Genomic DNA, 16,667 nt, shown 5'->3' on the forward strand with positions numbered 1-16,667 from the left:
TAAAGTAATATGTTTTAGTTACAAAAAGAAGATAAATTAGACAAGGATCTATAAATTATTTTCAATGACAGAACTCAAATATATTTGCTACCAAATAAATAAACACCTATCTACTAATCCAGGACTATTATAGATGTATGTGTCATAGCAGGTTTGAGAAACAGTTAAAATTATTTCTGTAACAAAGCTCTAATAAAAGTTAACATGAGAAACTTGAAAGTAAGAAGATATTGTTAAGACAAAGGAAAACAAAAGGTAGAAAACAAACCTGAGTGACAAAATGATTGTATTATATTTCAGGTATATGAAAATCTCTTTTAAAATATGCCCCTTAAAATGAATGAAGATATATTTTACTTTTTTTTTTTTTGACAATTGTCATTTTTTCCAGGGCTAATGTTTGAATATCTTACTCACTTTTAGAAAGTAACAGCTGCCAATAATTTGCAGTTTGAAACTGGTTAGTGACCACAGTCCATCAGGTGCTGAGTTGAGCTGAAACGTCTTTCATATACTTGGTGGTGATTTTATTTTAATCCTCTCTGTCCCTTTAACCAGATAGTTTTGCAGAAAAGTTAATGTCATACTATCACTGCCTGAAAATAACTTTAAAATTGGAGTTTTTAACATCTACCTATTTATGAAACCATAGTATTTGCTCAATTTTTAAGAAAATATCAAACTTAAATCTTCACTCTTACTAATTATTTTTTCTGCTCATAAAACATATTTTCTCTGAGTAATTCTCCAAGTTGTACATCTGCACTTGTAAAAAATTGTTTTCATTTCCTGACTGGCCTGGGTTATATAATTTGTTCTAGTGACTCCTAGACTTTTGGTTCAATAAGTTTGGAAAATGCTCATTTTTGTCTATGAGAAGATAATAACAACAACAACAATTATATTGTCACTCCTTTTGTTTCCTAGTTTATTATTTCTGCAATTCACTGATTGTCTTCTCTTTGGACATTGTCTGTTATAAGTGATAAGTAAGTCAGAAAATAATGTTATGTTCTGCTTTCTCATTCTCTAACAGAATGAGACACTTAAAATAGTCTCTGGCACAAAGACATTTTGCTGTCCATGAAGGAGGTAGCAGGTACATTCTAACAGAGAAAGATAGTTGCTGACAGTTCTTTGGTGGCAATAGCAAGCAAATATGTTGTCTTGATTTGTAAAGGGTTTTAATGTCATCAATAGTAATTCAGCGAAGAGAGAGTTGTAAAATGCAGCTCAAAATGTAGCAAATTGCATCATTGTTAGTGCTTTAGAATTTTAAAATATCTGCAGCAGATGGTAGAATGCTAGGAGCAATGTCTTGCTTTAGTGTCTAGGAAAAGTTTATGTCATCATAAACCCTAGCATGATCACAGTTTCTTTGGCCTGCTGAAAAAGTTACTATTTATTTTTCTTCAAATAATAGTTTGCTTTCTGAAATAAAAATCAAGGTTTTTCAGAGGAATGGTTCACATTCCAGAGATGCAAAAGAATGTTACTCTATATCCTTGAAAGAGGAGAAAATGTTTTGAAACAACACAATACAGGTTCTATTCCCTTTACAGAGAGTTCTATGTTTTATCTTGTCCAGTCTGGTTTTAAATGTCCCAAGCAACAAAATACCATTTCCATTTTTCAAAAGCAGATTTATAATAATTCACAAAGTCATTAAATTTTACTTCTGGAAGCTTTCTTAATGATGATCTACTCTTATCCCATTGTCTACAACTGATGGAACTGAGCCCCTCAGGATTTATCAAAGAATAAACAACTGGGAATAGGCCACCAGGGCTCTCTTTTTTTCATTATTCACTTAGACTTCTGCTAATTTTTGAAATTTTCTATGCATTCCACCCTAGAATACTTTAGAACTAATTGATATTTGTGGTCAGTACAATATCTTACTGAATTTAAATTGAAATTTGCTTGTATAATAATCCTAGTTGTCACTCTCTTGGAACCTTGAAGAAGCTGAATGATCGATTCTCTTATTTATATGAATTGTGTAAAGACTGAAATGAAGAACAAAATACAAATCACATTTCTTTTTACAGAAGAAGCAAACTTGAAAAAAAATATGTCAAAATAGGAAATGTTTGCCACTAATTATAATGCATAAAAGACCTTGTGTTAGATACCATCGAGGCTGCTAGGAGACCAGACATCCTGGGTGGGAATTTGGTGTCATAGTCCCTAAGGCATTTGACTGCTAACCAGAGGCTGGCAGTTCAAATCCACCAGCCACTTCTCAGAAGGAAGATTGGTTAATCTACTTCTGTAGAGATTGTTGTTAGGTGCCATTGAGTCCTCTCCAACTCATAGTGACCGTACATACAGCAGAACAAAACACTGCCCAGTCCTGTACCAGCTCCACCATCCCTGCTATACCTGAACTCATCGTTGTAGTCACTGTATCAATTAATTTTGTTGAGGGCCTTCCCCTCTTTCGTTGAACTTCCACTTTACCAATCATGATATATTTCTCCAGGGAAAGGACTCTTCTTACAACATGACCAAAGAGGTCAAAGTCTGGCCATTCTTGTTTCCAAGGAGCATTCCGGCTTCACTTCTTCCAGGACAGATTTGTTAGTTCTCTTAGCAGTTCATGGTACTTTCAGCATTCTTCACCAGCACCACAACTGAAAGCACCGACTCTTCTTCAGTCTTCCTTATACATTGTCCAGGTCTCACATGCATATGAGGTGACTGAAAATATCATGGCTTGTGTCAGGCACACCTTTGTCCTGAACGAGACATCTTTGTTCTTCAACACTGAAAGAGGTCTTTTGCAGCAGATTTTCCCAGTGCTATAAGTCATCTGATATCTTGACTGCTGCTTCCATTGGTGTTTATTGTAGAACCAAGTAATATGAAGTCTTCGACAACTTCAATCTTTCTCCACTTGTCATAATGCTGCTTATTGGTCCAGTTGTGACGATTTTTGTTTTCTTTATATTGAGGAGTAATCCATACTGGAGACTGTATTCTTCAATCTTCATCAATAAGTGTTTCAAGTCAAGCTCACTTTCAGAAAGCAAAGTTGTGTCGTCAGCATATCACAGGTTGTTAATAAGTCTTCCTCCAATTCTGATTCCATGTTCCTCTTCATACAGCCCAGCATCTTAGATTATTTGTTCAGCATAAAGATGGAATAAGTATGTGAACAGGTACAACTCTGGTGCCCTCCCTTTTTTATTTTAAGCCATGCAGTGTCCCCTTGTTCTGTTTGAATGACAGCCTCCTTGTCTATGTACCAATTTCTCATGAGTACAATTAAGTGTTCTGAAATTCCCATTCTTCTCAATGTTATCCATAATTTGTTGTGAGCCACACAATCTAATGCTTTTGCATAGTCAATAAAACACAAGTAAACATCTTTCTGGTATTCTTTGAGTTCAGCCAAGATCCATCTGACATTAGCAATGATATTCCTTATTCCCCTTCCTCTTCTGAATCCAGCTTGCATTTCTGGAAGTTCTCTGTCAATATACTGTTGCAACCATTTTTGAATAACCTTCAGTAAGATTTTACTTGTGTACTATGTTAATGATGTTGTTTGATAATTTCTACATTCTATGGGATCACTTTTCTTTGGAATGGGTACAAATATGAATCTCTTCCAGTCAGTTGGCCAGGTAGCAGTCTTCCAGATTTCTTGGCATAGACTAGTGAGTTCCTTCTTTGGGGCATCTGTTTGCTGAAACATGTCAATGGGTATTCCATGAATTTCTGGAGCCTTGTTCTTGCCAATTCTTTCAGTGCAGTTTCAATCTCTTCCTTCAATACCATTGGTTCTTGATCATGTGCCACCTTCTGAAATAGCTGAGCATTAACCAATTCTTTTTCGTACAGTGACTCTTCCTTACATACAGTGTATTCCTTCCATCTTCTTTTGATGTTTCCTACATCATTCAATATTTTGCCCCTAGAATCTTTCAGTATTGGAACTCAAGGCTTAAATTTTTCCTTCAGTTTGTTCAGCTTTAGAAATGACAAGCATGTCCTTCCCTTTTAGTTTTCTAACTCCACACTTTGCACATTTCATTATTATAATTGACTTTGTCTTCTAGAGCTGCCTTTTGAAACCTTCTGTTCAGCCCTTTTATCTAGTCATTTCTTCCATTTGCTTTAGCCACTCTTCATTCAAGGCCAAGTTTCAGAGTCTCTTCTGACATCAATTTTGGTCTTTTCTTCCTTTCCTGTCTTTCTAATGACCTTTTGCATTCTTCATGGATCATGTTCTTGATGTCATACCACAATTCTTCTGGTTTGCTCTCACTGGTGTTCAATGCATCTTATCTGTTCTTTAGACTGTCTCTAAATTCAGGAGGACTATATTTAAGGTTATATTTTCGCTCTCCTGTACTTGTTTAAATTGTCCTCATTTTCAAGTTGAACTTGTGTATGAGCAGTTGATAGTGTGTTCCACAATCAGCTCCTGGCCTTGTTTTGGCTGAAGATACTGAGCTTTTCCATTGCCTCTTGCCACAGATGTAGTCGATCCGATTCACATGTACTCCATATAGTGAACTCCATGTGTGTAGCCCCCGTTTGTGTTGCTGAAAAAAGGCGTTTGCAATGAATAAGTCATTGTTCTTGCAAAATTCTATCATGCGATCTCCAGCCAAATTTCTATAACAGGCCAAATTTTCTAACTCTGGTGATTCTTCTTTGTTTCCAAATTTTGCATACCAATCACCAGTGATAATCAGCACATCTTGAATGCACGATCAGTGAATTTCAGACTGCAGAAATTGGTAAAATTCTTCATCTTTAGCTTTGGTGATTGGTGCATAAATTTGAAGAATAGTTTTATTAATTGGCCTTCCTTGTAGGTTTATGGATATCGTCCTGTCACTGACAAAGTTGTACTTCAGGATAGATCTTGAAACATTCCTCGTGATGATAAATGCCATGCCATTCCTCTTCACTTTGTCATTCTCAGCATAGTAGATCATATGGTTGTCTGTTTCAAAATGGCCAAAACCAGTCCATTTCAGCTCATATTGATATCACTCCTAGGATATCAATCTTTATGTGTTCCATTTCATTTTTGACAATTTCCTGTTTCCTAGATTCATACTTCATAAATCCCATGTTCCAATTATTAATGGATATTTGCAGCTGTTTCTTCTCATGTTGAGTTTGTCAGCAAATAGAGGTCCCAAAAGCTCTACTTTATCCACATCATTAAGGTTGGCTCTACTCTGATGAGGCAGCATTTTCCTAGTCGTATCTTGAGTGCCTTCCAACTTGAGTGTCTCATCTTCCGGAACTATATCAGACAATGTTTCAGAGCTATTTGTAAAGTTGTCCAGTAATATATCAGGCAGAGTTTCACAGTGTTTCTAAAGGCTTTCACTGGACCATTCTTTCACTAGAAGCTCCAGTGAAACCCGTCCACCATGGGCAAACCTGCTGGCATTTGAAACACCAATGGTACAGCCTCCAGACTCACAACAACATGGAAACCACCAGAGTAGGACAAACTGACAAACAAGTTTGTCTCCCTTAGCTTCCTACCTGGGGGCTCTCACTCTTACCTGTTCCGGCCATCTGCCCTGGCTGCCGCTTCCTGTCTGGGGACTCTCCCTCTTACCTGTTCCAGCAGTAGGTCCTGGCTGTCACTTCCTGCCTGGGGTCTCTCTCTTTCTCGCTTACCAGTTCTGATCATCAGCCCTGGCTACAGCTTCCTGCCTATGATCTCTCTCTGTAGAGATAATAGTCTCTGAAACCCAAGGAGTGGTTGACTATGAGTTAGGAGTGACTCAACAGCAGTGAGTTTGCTTTTTGGTTTTTGGTATTTACTGCTATGTGACTTATACATGTTACTTAACTTCTCTGTGCCATGCTGTTTTGTTTTTTTTTTTCCTTTTTAATAAGGACCTAAAATCTATTCCATAGTGTTGTTGTGAGCTTATAGTAGTTAATAATGTAGAAAACGTAAAAGTCTATGGTAAAGAGCAAGCATATAGTAAATATCAACCTCTCTTACTGTTACTATCATGAAAATTTTCTTTTTTCAGAAAGACAACATAAGAGTGGCTAAGCAAAGTAGAAACACACTGTTAACTATGAGGAAAACTAACTGATAACTAAGAGCTAAGGGTAAAACTTATTCCAAAGTAAGTTGTTTGTGAAGTGCATCAAAAATCATTTTGTATTTTATCTATCTGATGGAAGTATCCCTAAAACAGACAGAATTCTCTCTAGATTTCCCCTTAACCTATGCTTTCTTTCACCCCATTCCTTTGAACCTTAGTTTTGTTTTCTTTTTTCCCTTAAATGAAGTATGCTGGGAAGATAATGAATCAAATATTTCAAATATTAAACTAAGGCACTGAGAAAGATTTTCTGATAAGTAAAATAAGGACATTCCCTTATTTTAGAATGAAGAAGAGTCGATGCTTTTGAGTTGTGATGCTGGTGAAGAATGTTGAAAGTACTATGGACTGCTAAAGGAACTAACAAACTGTCCTGGAGGAAGTGAAGCCGAAATGCTCTTTGGAAGCGAGAATGGCCAGACTTCATCTCATCTACTCTGGTCATGTTATCAGAAGGGACCATTCCCTGGAGAAGTATGTCATGCTTGGTAAGGTGGAGGGTCAACAAAAGAGGAGAAGGCCCTCAACGAGATGGATTGACACAGTGGCTGCGGCGATGGGCTTATGTATAGCAAGGATCATGGAGCTGGTGTGGAACCAGACAGTTTCATTCTGCTGTGCATAGGGTCGCTATGAGTCAGAGACGACTCAATGGCACCTAACAACAACAACAACAATCTTGAGGGGAAAAGGATTTTTTATTCTGCTCCATGTCATCACAAAAGTACAAGATGCAGTTTTCTTTTACTTGTTTATCATAATTTAGTCTGACTCCTGGTACCAAGCATCCAGGACAATATTTTCACTAACATAGAGGCCATCTTTAACCTCTTCCTAAAGGTCACATGCTATGTCATTTTGCTACTCATGGAAAGGCAAGGGAGAAAGTAAACAAAGAAAGATTCAAAACAAAGGCAAAACATGTTGTTAGGTGTGCTAGGAGAATATTTCCAGAAATTTTATTTTGAGCCACATTGTTGCCTTAGTCACCAGCTTGTAGAGAATCTTTCCTTTAATTTAACATTTTGGCATTTCTTTTACTGTTTCATTAGTTATATGTAAAACACAGTGGTTAAGTGCTTGGCTGCTAGCCAAAATGTTAGTTGTTTGAATCCATCAGCTGCTCTGTGGAATGTGGCAGTTTCCTTCTATAATGATTTACAGCCTTAGAAACCCTATATGGCAAGTCTGTTGTTGGTGGTGGTGGTATGTGCCTTCGAGTCCGACCCGACTCACAGCGACCCCTCCTTGGGTTTCCGAGTATCACTACAGAAGTAGATTGCCCCATTTCTTTCCGAGGAGTGGCTGGTGGGTTTGAACCGCCAGCCTTCTGGTTAGCAGTCAAGTGCCTTAGCCAGTCTATTCTGTCCTAAATTGTTGCTATGAGGTGGAATTGACTTAATGGTAGTGGGCTTGGTTTTGGGTTTGGTAAAGCTAATTTTCAGGGACTAGCTTTCCTTAGGCCAAACACATTGCTTATTAGCTTATGATCAAGGACAAATGCATGGATGCCGTTGGCTGATGTCCTTATCCTGTACCTGTCACCACTGACATACATTTTTCTTATTGTCACTCATACATTATTTTTGAGGATGAACCTATTTCAAAGATTCTGTATATGAAATGTATATGAAAAAATGTACATGAAATGTATATGGAGAAAAAAGTCTTTTTCTGTTGTTTTTGTCTATCAGTTCAGCAAAGCTCACTAGCCACAAGATGCAAAAGAAATCTGTTAGAACACAACAGTTTCTTACATATCTTCACAAATGCTGCATATAAAATTAGAACTCAAAAACAATGGAAAAATCACCCAAATAAGGAATAGTTTCCAGATATGTTTTCCCCATAAAGTGAATATATTTTTGTCACCTTACACATGACATTTCCTGTGCCAGAGAAAGATGTCAAGGACTGAGTCTTTTTGTTTTTGTTTTTGTTTTTGTTTCTTAAGGATGTAGCATCCTTTTTTAATGCTCAGATGCTCCACTTATTCTAGGAAGTGCCTCTTATTCACTCCAGCACTATGTACAAAAAAACAGAACTTTTTTTTTTTTCTCATCTTCCCTGTATCTCAAATATAAAGGAGCCACCTTAGATTGACAATTTTTACATTCTTTTTTGTTGATGTATAATAAAATTTGTCTGTATATAAAATACATATATAAATGAAGTGACAGCTTGTAAAGTTAGACTCCACCCTACTCTCTTAATTTTGTCAAATTTTTTCCTGTTCATTGTATCTTTAATGATCATTTTCTAGCTTGTGGTCAGTTGGATCAGGCCTAAGATATGAAAGGCAGATTGAGAGACAGAAAAAAGGAACACAAGTCCTTGATGATGTCATGAGTCCCTGGCCATGAAATATACACACTCTATTTCTATTTATGTATAATAATACACTTTTTATGATTACTGTTTTTGTTGTTGTTGTTTGCATTGGGAATTTCAGATATTTCAGTTAAAAGCTCCCTCAATTCATATAATGAAAATGATCAAGAAGAATTTCTAGAATCATGTCAAAACATTGACAGTTCTGAATATAAAAAAAAATAGAGAAGTTACTAATTGAATATAGAGTTGTTATAAGTTAAAATTGACTTGACATTAGGGTTGGGTTTTGATTTTGGTTACCAATTGAAAAACAGGAAATTCCCAAGAATGAGGCTATGTTATGCACCCCAAAAGACAATTTGAATATCAGAATACCAAGAAAGATTCTGGGGAAAATTGATGGACCCTTAGAATATTTTTTTCAAGTATATCCTTCTTTATGTACAAGCAGTTTCAGAGAAATATAAAGATTTTCTATCTTGTCCTCACATAATTTTGTTGGAAAATGTAACTTCCTTCCAAAAATTTAACTCATTTGCTTCATTTTTGCTTATTCTATGAATAATGCATCTTGTAAATGAAAATTAATTTTTATTAATATTTGACTATATAGAATTGTATTACATATTTGTTTTCCTCTTCCAAAATAAATGTCTAAAATATTAGTCATAATTTGAAGTACATTCACTTTTTATATGATTTCTTACATATAATTTATTACAATTTACTATTTCTAGTTTCAAATAGGAAAACAAAAATGTAAATAGAGTTGGTAAATATTTCTCTTTGAAAAATGAGCAAAAAAAAATGCCACGCCTGCCATTAATGCATATGTTGAGCAAAAAACATTATAAAAAGACTAAAATCCAATGTCATAATAGATAAAACTAAAAAACAAACTTGCTGCCATTGAGTTGGATCTAACTCATAGTGATTCCTGCTTGGGTTTCTGAGGCGGTATCACTATGGAAGCAGATTGCCCTATTTTCCTTTTGAGGAGTAGCTGGTAGGTTTGAACCATCAGTCTTCTGGTTAGCAGTCAAATACCTTAGGCACTATGCCACCAGAGCTCCCAACAGATATAACATATTTAATTTATAAGATGACTGAAATTATGACCAAGGACCACTCCTTGAAAAGAGCTACATTCTGGGAATGAGAATTTTCTTCCAATCCGCTTTTTTTTTTTTTTTTTTTTACATTATAATCAATCATAAATATTTCTAAGTGACCAAAATTAACTAGGAGCAACAGGATCAGGGACATATAAGTCAAGATACCTTACTTCAAGGAGTTCATTTGAGTTATATATGAAGAATAGGAAAAGAATAAAATACAGTAGAAACTATGGGCCAAATCAATGCTGGAGGTAGGAAGATGCTATGATAATTGAAAGGAGAGTGTGATCTTGATAATTGGGGTGAGCATTTCTCAGACACCAGAGTAATAACAATCTGTATGTATTCTTGGGATTTGCTATTCAAAGTGCATCCAATGACCATGTTGCTGTTGTTATTAGGTGCCATCAAGGTAGCTCCAACTCATAGTGACCTCATGTACAACAGAACAAAAGACTGCCCAGTCCTGTACAATCCTCACACTGTGTTACGCTTAAGCCCATTGTTGTAGCCACTGTGCCAATCCATCTTGTTGAGGGTCTTCCCTTTTTTTATTGATCTTTTACTTTACCAAGAATTATATCCTCCACAGAATGTTTCCTTCTGACAACCTGACCAAAGTAAGTGAGTGGAAGTCTGACCATTCTCACTTCCAAGAAACATTCCAGCTGCACTTCATCCATGACAGATATTTGTTCATTCTTCTGGCAGTCTCTGGTGTTTTCAATATTTTCACCAACACCACAACTCAAAGACATCAAATCTTCTGTCTTCCTTATTCATTGTCCAGTTTTCACATGTATATGAGATGATTGAAAATACCATGGTGTGAGATAGAATAGAATATATTCTTTAAAATGACATCTTTGTTTCTTAACACTTTAAAGAGGTCTTTTGAAGCAAATTTGCCCAGTGTAATGTGGTTTCTGATTTCTTAACTGCTGCTTCAATGAGTATTGACTTTGGATACAAATAAAATGAATCCCTGACAACTTCAAATTTTTCTCCATTTATCATATGTTATTTATTGGTCCACTTGTGAGGATTTTTGTTTTCCTTATGTTGAGATGTAATCCATACTGAAGGCTGTAGTCTTTTATCTTCATCAGTAAGTGCTTAAAGTCATCTTCACTTTCAGCAAGCAGGGTTGTGTCATTTGCATATTACAGGTTGTTATTTACTCTTCCTCCAATCCTTATGACACATTTTTTAGTCCAGCTTCTGGGATTATTTGCTCAGCATGCAAAATGAATAAGTATGGTGAAAGGATACCACCCTGACACACACCGTTGGACCATAGGCATCAACACCACATAGAAACTTATTAGAAATGCAGAATTTCTGGCATTTCTATACGTCTATTCAATCACTGAACAGAAGATTTCAAAGGACAGATTGAGAAGACAAAGTGAAGTTTGATAGTGAAATGTTCAAAAACTTGGAGTTAGAAAATCAAAAGGGAAGCATTCACTTGGCATTTCTCAAACTAAAAGATCTCAAAAAAAATTTAAGCCTCAAGTTGCAATATTGATGCCTTCTTTTAGTAAAGTATTGAATGATTCAAGAAGCAACAAAAAAGTTGGAAAGAACACACAAAGTCACGGTACCAAAAAGAATTGGATGATGTTCAACCATTTCAGGTGGTAGCATATGATCACAAACTTATAGTATTGGAGGAAGAAGTCCAAGCAACACTGAAAGAATTGGTGAAGAACAAGGCTGAGGAGTTGATAGAATATCCAATGAGATGTTTCAACAAATGGATGCAATGCTGTAAGCACTCATCCATTTATGCCAAGAAATTTGGAAGATAACAATTTTACCAACCACCTGGAAGACACCCAAATTTGTGCCCATTCCAAAGACAGGTGATGCAACAGAATGTGGAAATTATTGAATCATATCACTAATATCAGATGTGAGTAAAATATATCAAGAGAAAGCTATCACAAATTTAAGCCAGATTCAGAATAGGGCATTGAATGAAGGTTATCACTGCTGATGTCAGAAGGATTTATGCTGAAGGCAAAAAATACAAGAAAGATGTTTACCTATGTTTTATTGACTAGGCAAAGGCATTTGACTGTGTAGATCATAATAAATTTATGAACAACATTTTGAAGGATGAGGATTCCAGAACACTTAATTGTGCTCATGAGGAAACGGTAAATAGACCAAGTGGCAGTTGTGCAAGCAGAACAAGGGAATATTGTGTGGTTTGAAATTAGGAAAGGTGTGTGCCAGAGTTGTATCCTTTCATCACACTTACTCAATTTGAACATTGAAGAAATAATTGTAGAATCTGGACTATATAAAGAAGAATATGACATCAAGATTGCAGAAGGACTCATTAATAGCTTTTAATATGCAGGTGACACAACCTTGCTTGCTGAAAGTGATGATGACTTGAAGCAATTATATAAATAATGTAAATAATTTGATGATGATCAAAAATTACAATCTTCAGTGTGGATTACACTTAAACATAAAGAAATCAAAATTCCTCACAACTGAACCAGTAAGCAACAGCATGATAAGTGGAGAAAGAATTAAAGTTGTTAAGAGTTTCATTTTATTTGGATCCACAATTAACTCCCATGGAAGTAACAGTTAAGGAATATAACGACATATTGCATTGGGTAAACCTGCTGCAAAAGACCACTTTAAAGTGTTTAAGAATAAAGATGTCACTTTGAACACTAAGGTGTGCCTGATCCAAGCCATGGTATTTTCAATAGCCTCATATGCATGTGAATGTTGGGCAATGAATAAGGAAGACCACAGAAGAATTGATGCATTTGAATTGTGGTTTTGGTAAAGAATATTAAGTGTTTCATGTTAGAAGAACCAAAGTATCTATGTTGGAGTAGTACACCCAGAATGTTTCTTAAAGAAGAGAATGGATAGACTTTGTCTCTTGTACTTTGGTCATGTTGTCAGAAAGGACTAATCCTTGGAAAAAGATATCATGCTTGCTGAAATTGAGGCTTAGCAAAACAGGGTAAGACCCTCAATGATGTGGATTGGCACAGTGGCTGCAATGATGGGCTCAAGCATAGCAATAACTGTGAGGATGGTTCAGGACAGAGCAGTATTTTGTTCTATTGTGCATGGGGTCACTATGAGTCAGAACCAACTTGATGTTCCCTAACAACCACTCAATCATAATCACCATTAACAAGGTCTCTAGGTCATTTGTATGAACAACGCAGTTTGAAAACTATATACAGGATATGAATCAAAGGAAGATTTTCAATCCCCCCTTTCCCAATTTCTAGAACTCTTACCTTCCATTCCAGATACCTGGGTTCAATTTCCAGCCAATGAACTTCATGAGCAGTTACCATCTGTTCCACAGTGGATGTTTGAGTGTTTCTCTGATGCTGAATAGGTTTTAGTGGACTTTCTAGACTAAGAGGTACTACAAAGAATGACTTACAGATCTACTTGCAAAAATCAGCCAATGAAAACCCTATGGATCACAATCATCTGATCTGCAACCAACCATGGAAGTGGTGAAGGACTTGGCACAGTTTGTTGTGCATTGGGTTTCCATGAATCCAAAACTGACTGGACACCAGTTAACAACAATAACAACAAGGCTTTAGTATCAGCCTTAACTCATGCAGTTATTTTATTTATGTCAGAAACAATAATTGAGGCAACACTGATATTCTACTTGCAGGATAACTTGGTTGCCAAAGACTAAATATCTGTTGTGACAATCTAGAAGAGCTTCTATGCAGAATTCTCATTCCCTGAGACTATTCATGCATTTCACACTCATTTCCTTCCATTGGACTGCAAAACAGTGCGGAAAAGAGGAAAGAGCACTTGAGAGGAGTCCTGGTTTATGTATCACTCTGAGCACTAATAACAAACATTATCTCAATCACATTATTATTCTAGGTAGTATTTTCTCATCTATAAAAAGAAGTTGGAGACCAAACTAGTCTCATTTGAGCTCTGAAATGCAATATTTTGACTTAAGGTTATAATAAATTAAAAGCTAAAGAAGTTAGATTAACATTGGTTTAGCCTTCTGTTGACTGTGTAATTTTCAGAAACCAGATTGTTGTAGAGGTTAAAACAAATAAATGCTGAAATTCCTCAATACCATTTTGGTATTTAAAGGAAATTTTTGCTTACTTTAAAATACAAAACAGATTTCTTACCTTCAACAGCCAACTTTGAAATACTGTACATATTTTCTACATAAGTAAAATGGTGTTGGCATGGCTTATAAATAAAGGAGAATACTAATAAACTCAACTTACCATATATACTTATTTTCTTATATTATTTTCCCCTTTGACCCAATTTCCTTAAATTTCTTATTTATACATGTGGGATTTTGGAGTATGGTATTACCTTATCAAATGCCTTTTTTTCTTTCTTTTCCTGATTTATTTATTTATTTATTTTTGGTGAAGTGTCTGTTTGTGCCCACTGCCCATTTTTAATTGGATTATCTTTTTGTTGTTGAGCTGTTGAAGTTTTCTATAAATTGTAGAGATTACTCTCTTGTATGATATGTTGTTGCAAATATTTTTCCTCAGTTTGTAGGTTCTCTTTTTGATCTTTTGTTGAAGTATTTTGCTTATCAAATAAATATTTTACTTTCAAAAACTAATAAAGTGACTGTGTGTCTTAGGGGAAACACAATACTAATCTCCATGAGGCATTTAAAATAATAAATCTACCATGTTATTATTTTTGAACAGGAATGGTGTAGTCAGGGTTATGCATTCAAACATAGTATATTTTGATGAAACAGCTACCATGTGACAAGCACTGTGTTTGTAGGTGTATCCATGTGTATGATCTTATTTAATCCCATTGATAATGTTATGAAGTACATGCTATTATTCCTCTTTAACAGAGGAAAATCTGAGATTTAAAGAATAAAGTTATTTGCTAAAGGGCCACATAGCTTCTAATTCAAAGCTCACTATATCAAACTCATGCCATACTAGAAAGGCATTTCTGACTCTCAAAGGTGAATTACAATAAGGAAATACTGGAACATTAAAAAAAGTAAAAGAAAAGAAAGAAGGAGACGCTATTGTACAACAATAACTACCTGGAATGGAAATGCCATCAACTTGAACTCAACATTCCTGGACTGTTGTATGAGCTCTGAAGTAAAGACTTTCTATATTTAACATCAAGTACCTATTGATGAAGGTCAAAGACTACAGCCTTCAGTATATATTACACTTCAACATAAAACCAAACCCAAACCAAACTCATTGCCATCCAGTTGATTCGACTCATAGTAACTCCTTCTTGGGTTTCCAAGGCAGTATCTCTGGTGTCATAGTGCTTAAGGCATTTGACTGCTAACCAGAAGGCTGGTGGTTCAAACCCACCAACCACTCATCAGAAGGAAGGTTGGGCAATCTACTTCCCTAATGATACTGGCTCGGAAACCCAAGGAGGGGTCACTATGAGTCAGATCCAACTTGACAGCAGTGAATTTTTATCTCTACAGAAGTAGATTGACCTATCTTCCTTCCGAGGAGTGGCTGGTTGGTTTGAACGGCCAGCCTTCCCGTTAGTAGTAAATGCCTTAGGCATTACACCACCAGAGTTCCTCCCATGGAAGCAGTAGTAAAGAAAACAACATATTGCTTTGGGCCAATCTGCTGCAAAAGGTCTCTTCAAAGTGTTTAAGAGCAAAGAGGTCATTTTGAAGACTAAGATGCTCCTGACCCAAGCCATGATATTTTCAATAGCTTCATATGCATGTGAAAACTGAACAATGAATCAGAAAGATTGCAGAGGAGTTGATGTATTTGAGTTGTGGTGTTGTTGAAGAATATTAAATATCCCATGGATTGCTACAAGAATGAACAAGTGTGTCTTGAAAGAGGTACAGCTAGAATGTTCTTTGGAAGTGAGAATGATCAGACTTTGTCTCATGCATTTTGGTCATGTTGTCAGAAGGGACCAATCCCTGGAGAAGAATATCATGCTTAGTAAAGTAGAGGGTCAACAAAAAAGGGGAAGACCCTCAATGAGATGAATTCATACAGTTGCTGAAACAATTGGCTCAAGTATAGTAAATATGGTGAAGATGATGCAGAACTAGGAAGTGTTTCATTCAACCCCATTATCCATGGGTTGCTATGGTTGGAACCAACTTGATGGCATCTGAGAATAACAACATTTGTCACATTAAGTATCAGGGTTTATTTGTAACAACAATTTATCCTATCTTGACTATTCTGTTTACAGATTTTTAAAAAACAATAATAAACTAGTCAGAGAGGTTAAATAACTTAGCAGATATTACACTGGTAAGTGAAAAGGACAAGATTTGAAGGCAGATTTTGGTGGCTTTAAAGTCTACCTTATGTTTCCTTTTGGAGATTAAGCGTGATCATACTTAGATGGTAAATTCATAAATGATCTTATTTTCTACTTTGTGTTTTCAGTTATTGACATTACTAATATATTAATTCCTCTTTTAAAGTGCATGCCTCAGTGGTTTTCAGTATGTTCATACAGTTATATAACCAGTACCACTAATTTTAGAACATTTTCATCACTCTTAAAAGAAAGCCCATTTGGTGTCATCCCCATTCTCTACTCTCTTTATCCCCTGGAAATCACTGACCTATTCTCTGTCTTTGTATATTTACTTATTCTGGACATTTCCTATAAATGGAATTATTTAATATGTGAAATTTTGTGATTGACTTCTTTCACTTAGCATAACATTTCCAAAGTTTATTCTTGTTGTACCATGCATCACTACTTCATTCCTTTGAATTGACGAAAATATTCCACTGCATGGATATATTTAATTTTGTTTATCCATTTATCATTTGATAAATATTGGGTTGATTCTACTTTTTGGATATCATGAATAATGCTTTTATTTTTTTTTTATTAATATTTCTGTATAAATTTTTGTATAAGAATATGCTTTCAATTCTTTTGGATATATAACTGGTAATGGAATTACTTGTCTGTTGGTTTGTCCTACTGTGGTGACATGTAGACGTGAGGTTTGAGGCTGAGCCTCTGGTGTTTAAAACCCAGCGAGATGCACCTGGTGCATAGGTAACAGCCCAGTTTATAGACTGAGACAGACTAGGAAGAAGGA

The sequence above is a fragment of the Orycteropus afer genome, unplaced genomic scaffold (genome assembly GCF_000298275.1).
Source record: "Orycteropus afer afer isolate SDZICR_OR568_19922 unplaced genomic scaffold, OryAfe1.0 scaffold00105, whole genome shotgun sequence".
NCBI classification, from domain to species: domain Eukaryota; kingdom Metazoa; phylum Chordata; class Mammalia; order Tubulidentata; family Orycteropodidae; genus Orycteropus; species Orycteropus afer.